The sequence below is a fragment of the Mus caroli genome, chromosome 5 (genome assembly GCF_900094665.2).
Source record: "Mus caroli chromosome 5, CAROLI_EIJ_v1.1, whole genome shotgun sequence".
In the NCBI taxonomy this organism is placed as follows: domain Eukaryota; kingdom Metazoa; phylum Chordata; class Mammalia; order Rodentia; family Muridae; genus Mus; species Mus caroli.
The window spans coordinates 31,380,751-31,388,610 of NC_034574.1; the positions used below are offsets into that span (position 1 = coordinate 31,380,751).

Consider the following 7,860-nt stretch of genomic DNA (forward strand, 5'->3'; position numbering starts at 1 on the left):
GAATCTCCCCTGTCAGCCTGACTGGATTCAAATTCACATAGGAGATGCCTCGGGGCCTGTCTGTGAGACTAGCACCACAGGCTGTACTCACAGACTGAATAAACAGGAGAAAGCAAGCTATGCTCCAGCAAGCTCCGCTTCTTGACTGGGAAACACATTGTAACAAGCTGCCTCCGGCTGGCAGAGAAGGACACTGTGTAACCCCACTGCCTCCTGCCGCTGTGCTATCCCACCAGGATGAACTGCACCCTCAAACTGTGGGCCAAAACAACACCCTCCCTTAAGTTGCTTCTGTCCAGCATTTGTTGTAACAGTAAGAAAAGTGACTAATATAATATCTAAAAGAGATGAAAGCCAATGTCCACGAAAAACAGATGTTCAGAGAGGCCAAAAGGTCGGGATGGCCCAATCTCCCATCAAATGTCAAGTGAACAAAATGTGATCTGGCCATACAGTGAGATAGCAAGGAATATTATTTAGCCACAGAAAAGAGTGACATTCCGAAATAGGGCACAGCACAGGTGTACCTTTAGAGCCCGATGTCAAGCAGAAGAAGCTATTTACAATAGGCCAGGGATTGTAAGATCCCATTAACACGGAGTTCCCAGAGCAGGGAGAGAAAATAAGCCGGTGTGCTGGGTAGGTATCTTAGTTAAAGCTTCTGTTGTCTTAAGAAAACACCATGACCAAAAAGCAAGTTTAAAAGAAAGGGTTTAGCCGGGCGTGGTGGCACACGCCTTTAATCCCAGCACTCCGGAGGCAAAGGCAGGCGGATTTCTGAGTTCGAGGCCAGCCTGGTCTACAAACAAAGTGAGTGCCAGGACAGCCAGGGCTACACAGAGAAACCCTGTCTTGAAAAACCAAAAAAAAAAAAAAAAAAGAAAGGGTTTATGTTGGCTTAGATTTTTCAAAACTTAATTACAGTTCTTAATTAAACCTTTCTTCTAGCCCACCACCCAGGGGTAGTGGGGAAAGAAGGTTAAAAGGAAAGGGGTCTGTAGACCTGGTTAGAAGTAGTCCTTTGGGGACAATTCCAATCTTCCTTGTCAGGATATCAGCAGTTAAGTCCAATAGCAAACACCAAGCACAAATCAGTAGCAGTGGCTCCATCCAGCTGAAACCCCAAGGATTTGCCAAATCAGCACGAGTCAGCAGAATCGGCCCGAGTCAGCCGGAACACCACGAGAAGAAGTTCTTCGTTGCCTTTCTCTCTATGAAGTGAAGACCAAAGAATATCAGCAAAGCACTGCACAGCTTAGCGACACCAGAGAGACTGTCTGTGGGGTTATATTTATATTCTGCTTAAACATCATGCCTTCTCTCAAGCAAAACCTATGCCCTCCCTCGCATGTGTCTGCTTCAGCAAAACATCCTCTCGCAAGACAGCTTTCGGGGAAAAGCATCACGTGACACAACTGAGTTTCCAAAGAAACCAGAAATTTCCACTTCAGGTTTATTTGGCTTACACTTCCACATTGATGTTCATCACAGAAGGAATCAGGACAGGAACTCAAGCAGGGCTGGAACCTGGAGGCAGGAGCTGAGGTGGAAGTCACAGAAAGGTGCTGCTTACTGGCTGGGCCCTCCTCTATTGAACACTAATTGAGAAAATGCCTTACAGCTGGATCTCATGGAGGCATTTTCTCAACCTTCGTCTCGGAGGACTCTAGCTTGTGTCGAGTTGGCACACAAACCCAGCCAGCAGAGCGGGAGCAAAGTAGCCATCAGTGTGTAAGGACAATGTGTAAGTGTTTACCTCTCATGATGGTTGTGCCTGACTGGGAGTACAGGAAAAGACCCCTGGGTTGGATGTGTATCTTTATCTTTACCTTGCCTTGAGTGGGCAGGCGTATGTAGGCTGTGCATGTGACAGTCAGAGGACAACTTGCAGGACTCTGAGAAAGGCCCAACCTCAGAGAGGGTAGAGACCTGGGACAGGTCAGGAATGAACGGTGTGAGATTCTGTCTGACCCAGAGGCAATACTGGACTTCACGGGGCTTTGGGAGTGTTGTGGGTGAAGACATTTTACATGTGGGTCTGATGGAGGGTGTGATGGAGGGCAGAGGTGGCTTGATATAGGGTAAGTGATGACCATGCCTGGTGCCCCCTGGGTGAGGAGGCATTAGGACAATCTCTGCCTTTATTGACCCTTTTCCCCCTAGATGTCATCCCTGCCCCAAATCCTCTCCACGAGGAGACCAAATCGCACCTGATGACTTCATCTTAACTGCATCCCCTCAGAAAAGTCCTTATCTCCTTGGGTCACTGTACTGGCTAGTTTTGTGTGTCAACTTGACACAGCTGGAGTTATTACGGATAAAGGAGCTTCAGTTTGAGGAAATGCCTCCACAAGATCCAGTTGTAAGGCATTTTCTCAATTAGTGATCAAGTGGGGAGGTCCACTTGTAGGTGGGACCATCTCTGGGCTGGTAGTCCTGGGTTCTATAAGAAAGCAAGCTGAGCAAGCCAGGGGAAGCAAGCCAGTAAAGAACATCCCTCCATGGTCTCTGCATCAGCTCCTGCTTCCTGATCTGCTTGAGTTCCAGTCCTGACTTCCTTGATGATGAACATCAATGTGGAAGTGTAAGCTGAATAAACCCTTTCCTCCCCAACTTGCTTCTTGGTCATGATGTTTATGCAGGAATAGAAACCCTGACTAAGACAGTCATATTCACAGATCTGGGATGAGGCCATTCACACAGGAGTCAGAGGTATGGCTCACCCATAGCATCTCTTCAGCCTTCAAACTTAGTCTTCATCTTCACTAAGCAGAAAGGACATTGTGGACTGGGCAAGTACCCAGCCTTCTGTGAGGAAGTATAGGGCTCACAGGTCGCATGAGTTTTACTGCTTGAGAAAAATTGAAACCACCACAGTGGGCTTACTAAGTGCTTCTTGCTTTGCTGGTTTATTGAGACATGGTTTCCTGTATCTCAGGACAGCCTGGAATCCAGGTCCTTCTGCCTATGCCTCTCAAACGACAGGATGGCAGGTTTGGGCCACTATGCAAGTGTTTTACATTGCCCACTTTTTAGCTATGACAGTAGAGACACAGCACAGGCCCCATGATCTCACCCACTGCAGAGTGTACAGTACAGGGCTTGAAGCAGTCACAGAGCTGGCCATCACCTCCATTCATCTGCAGAGCATGTCTACCTCCCTCCCCCCAATACTGCACAGGTTACCACTAAGCACCTCCCCACCCGTGCTGACTGCCTCTGCTCTGTCATCCAGTTTGCCTGTCCTGGGTACTTCACAGCCACTGAGCCAGGATTTCCCTTTCCACAGCCAGGTTGTCGCACTTCGTATAGTGACCTCCAGGTTGCAGCGTGCGTGGCTTTTCCTTCCTCCCTTCTCAGGCTGAGCTGTGTCCCTAGAAAATGGCCACTCTGCCCATGCACCACAAGGCAGACCTGCAGGCTGCTGCCTCTATCCAACATGAAGGGTGCTGTAGTGGACGGAGTCCACACTTGCCTGGTGGAGCCTAGCACTTTGTTAATTTGAAGTGTGTCTGAGATAGGCTCGCTTGTCAAAAATAGAGCAGTGTTCTTGGCTTTGGTTTTAGCACGGAGCCTTGACTTTCACATGACAAGTGGGGAGGGCGGAGTCTACTGGTCTCTATTGATATACAATTGGCCCCTAAAGAAACACAGACCTGTTCCCTGGGGAATACACCTTGCTGCCTCAGTGATCCTGGGGCAGACAGTGATGACCATGACAGATGACTATAATCAGCCCCTAAGCAGCATCCACATCATCCAGCTGTTAGACCACAGCAGGCCTGAATCACGCTCTGAGCTAAGGCTAATTTCATTTGGGTTAAAATAATCGGGGGGGGGGGGCTGGGGAGGAGGGGAGGAGCTGGCCCAGAGATTGAGTGAAGCATTTGTTCCACAGAGGGTAAGGACCTGAGTTCAGATCTCCAGCACTCACTTTAGAAAAGTGGCCCCAGGACAAAGACAGGAGGATCCCTGGAGCTCACTGGCCAGTCTAACCAAAACCGAGGAACTCCAAGTCCTGTGAGGGACACTGTCTCAGAAAATAACACAGTGACGGAGCCTCTACACTCACAGGCATGCACACACAAAGTCAGCAAAGGGGCGAAGATGCATAAAGTCAATCATAGGAGCCAAAACGGGGTGCAGGGGGAGAACTAGACCTGATTTATATTTAAATTATTTTGATCATGTAAGATACACACACACACACACGAGGTTTGGGGGAGCACATATGCACACACAGAAAAGGGGTTGTGTGATGCTGGAACCCCAGAATGAAGGTTAGCAGCTAAGCTGTGTGTGAAAGACACCAAAGACCTTCTGTGGCTGGTAAAGGGTATGTGGTATGTGGGTAGAGACAGGAGATGGTAACAGGGCTTAGGAGGTGGAAGGAGGCAACCAAAGTGGCCTGTGACCCTGGGTTCCTGAGGAGGAGGTCCTGAATATCACACACACACACACTCGATGACAGCCTGAAGGGGGAATCTCTCTTGGACATTCCCCCAGGGCTGGGGAGAATAAGCCAAGCCACAACAGCCACTCTCTGCTAACAGGAGCCTGGCATGTAGCTCTGGTAACACCGTGGTCACAGACCTCCTCTATGACTCGGTGTGGCCAGAGACTGTAACTTGGACTGCCTTCTGAGGGCCTTCTTCCTCTTGGAGATCATCTGCTCCCATAGTCAATCCTCTATCCACCTGGACTCCTGCGTGACCTGGGGCAGAGCCCCAACTTCATACACAGACGGGAATACCCTAAGGTCATGAGACAGGGTACCTTCTGGTCTGAAGTGGCAGTGAGCAGCATGTATCTTCTCCAGCATGCTAGAAAGTTTGGTCAATGTAGGGGAGCACTTCCTGTTTAAAATGCAATCTGGTCCTGGCAGGCTGTGGGGCCCACAAAGGTTGTCATGGTGGCTGCTATGTTATAGGCATGTACCACAGCACTTCCCTCTGACCATGGCCTCCTAATGCCATACACTTCAGAAGCCATGATCCTCCTCTTGAGGGCTGCTGCAAGACTCACACTCCCCACCCCTGAGTCTGGGATGGCTGTCATAGTGGAGGATTCCCTGCTCTTTAAAACAGCGCACAGCCAAGGAACAGCCTGGCAGACTGTCCAGTCAAAAAGCCAGTGCAAGGGCCAGTTGCTATCCTTGCTGGGTCCCATCAAGGAGAGTCAGGGCATCTGTGGGCAAGCAAGGCTGTGGCAATGAATTGGGCCCCAAGTAGAAGGCACTAGGGACACAGCATGGTCTAGTTGTGCAAAGGGTAGCGGCAGACTAAGCAGCTGGTGTGCTTCCCAAAGCTTGTGCAGTGTCCCATAGGTGGCAGCTTGAGACTGTGCTGATAATTGGTTTTAAAGGTCAGACCCCCATATCTGTGGCACACTGGTGTGCGTTTGCCTGCAAGCATTTTCTCGCATGAATTGTCTTTCTTCCTCAGCATCTAGCACAGGGCACAGAAGCTTCAGTTGGGCACTGACCCAGAGTAGCCAGAGCTCGCCAGGGCTGAGAAGAAATCTGCAGTTTGAAGCAGAGTCGGCCTCAGCCAGGGAAAGTGGCAATCAGTGCCATTATGAAGAAATTCAATTAACATTAAAAGCCCACCAAAAACTTTAATGTGTTCAATGCTTTTTGGTTTTTTATGACATGTCTCACTGTGTAACCCAGGCTGACCTCAAACTCACAGTCTTCCTGCCTAGCCTTCCAGGACTAGGATTACAGGGTGCCCTGCACATTATATCAGAATAGAAAATATCAGTCAACATTATACTCCGAGTCCCGGTGGGCTGGAGAGATGATTCAGTGGCTGAGAGAATGCACTGCTCTTGCAGGAGGCTTAAGTTCAGTTCCTGGTACCCAGATCCGGTGACTTACAACCACCTGTAACCCCAGCTCCAAGGGGTCTGATGGCCTCTGGAGTTCTCCTGTACCAGCACCCACTGCGCGCGCGCGCACACACACACACACACACACACACACACACAACACACACACATATAATTTAAAAGTAAGTCTCTAAAAACCTGATCCCCAAAGGTATCCCTGCCACCCTCTGAACCATTCCTAAAAGCCTTCCCAAATGAGTGCATTAGCTAGCTACAGCTGTGGAACAAATAATCCCAAGTGTAATAGCCTAAGATGAGGCCCCACATAAAAGTGCTGTGTGATCTCAGCTGTTGGTGGAGTGGGGAGTGACTCCACACTGTGATTTCCTTTGCATCCTTCCTGTTCATGGTTGCTGAAACACAGCACTTTTCCGCATTCTTTGCCAACATCATTGTGTGATGGTTTGTCCTGACTGTCAACTTGAGATTTAGACTCAATGTGGAAACAAACTTCTGGGTCTATCTGCCAGGAAGTTTCTGGATTAGTCTAATTGGGGTGGGAAGACCCAGTCTGATGAGTGGTACCATGCCATGGCCTGGGGTCCTAGAGTGAATAGAGAGAAAGTGAGCCGGGCACCAGCACCCATGGCTCTGCCTCCTGACTACAGGCACACACTTTCCTCACCAGGATGGGCTGAACCCTTGAACCCAGACCCGGAACAAACTAAGTTTTAAGTTGCTCTGTCAGGTAGCTAGAAAAATAACACACATTCTGTGATGTGTAGCTTCTGTCTGTGGGGCTGTCTTTTCCGTGAACTATGATTCTGTTTCTGGGCACACCCAGGTTACAGCTAGAACCAACTGACCCTCCCTTTAAGCGTTTCTTTCTCCCTCTTTGATCGCAGAAGGTCTCCTTTTCAATTCAGCCAGGTTGATAATGGCTCACTTGAACAGCGGCCCTTTTAAGGCTTAGGGGCTTTTTGTCTTCACATCCCACACAGATCTGCAACTGTGTGGAAGGCACTTTCTGAGCGGACACGAGGCAGACAAGCATTCTTGGTGAAGGCCATTTTTTCTCAGCCAGGCTTCCTTTATGTTTTTGCTTTCTATATCCTGGATGGCCAGAAGTCTCTATGACAATTCTTTATTAATTCTGTAATTTAACTATGTAGATGCGTGTTCAAACAAATTGGAAAATTTTTGTTTTGTTGAGATAGGGTCTTGCTATGTTGCTCTGGCTATTCCAGAACTCACTAATTAGATCAGCTAGCCAGCCTTGAACTCACAGCAACTCACCTGCCTCTGCTTCCCAAGTGCTGGGATTAAAGGCATATATCATTATGCCTGGCTGGTAAGGACTGGAAGCATTTTGAATGTCCCTGGATGGGGGTCAGGCAAGCTGAATCAGCATTCAAGGCAGCAGGCAGCATAAGCACCCTCGCAAACTGGAACAGCTCTGAGGGGTTTTAGTTAGGAGGAGGAATGAGTAATGTAGTGTAGGTAAAACTTGGTATTTGTGAGGAACACGGGTCTGGTACATGCACACTATTCCAGAACTGTGAGGTAGACTGCTTTGCAGGTGTTTCCAGAAAATCAAATTGCAGGGGTCCTGGGAGGGGCCTGCATGGAGACAGCCTGGTCTGCCAGCTGCAGTTTTATAAGGTAGGGTTCCCACCCCCACCCCACCCCACACACACTTTATGTTGTAGAGATTGTAGATTAGCATAATGCTTAAATAATGCATGTGCATCTTTAAAAATTGGATATAGCCAAGTCCAAAGAAAAGAAACCTTGCCCCTACCCACAGATCACTTCTTAGGTGGTGTGATGGTTTGTATATCCTTGGACCAGGGGGTGGCACCATCTGAAGGTGTGGCCTTGTAGGAATAGGTGTGACCTGGTTGGATTGGGTGTGTCACTGTGGGTGTGGGTATAACATCCTCACCCTAGTTTCCTGGAAGTCAGTCTTCCACTAGCAGCCTTTGGATGAAGATCTAGAACTCTCAGCTCCTCCTGCACCATGCCTGCCTG

The 7,860-nt window shown here is 48.9% G+C and overlaps 1 long non-coding RNA gene across 1 annotated transcript in view; it reads right to left on the minus strand.

The window, feature by feature from the left end:
* Window positions 1-900: 900 nt before the first annotated feature.
* The window catches only part of LOC110295334, a 21,769-nt gene continuing 14,809 nt past the window's right edge, over window positions 901-7,860 (minus strand). Inside the window, exon 3 of the long non-coding RNA XR_002378048.2 lies at window positions 901-1,211. This is a non-coding gene — a long non-coding RNA (uncharacterized LOC110295334). The remainder of the gene's footprint in view (window positions 1,212-7,860) is intronic.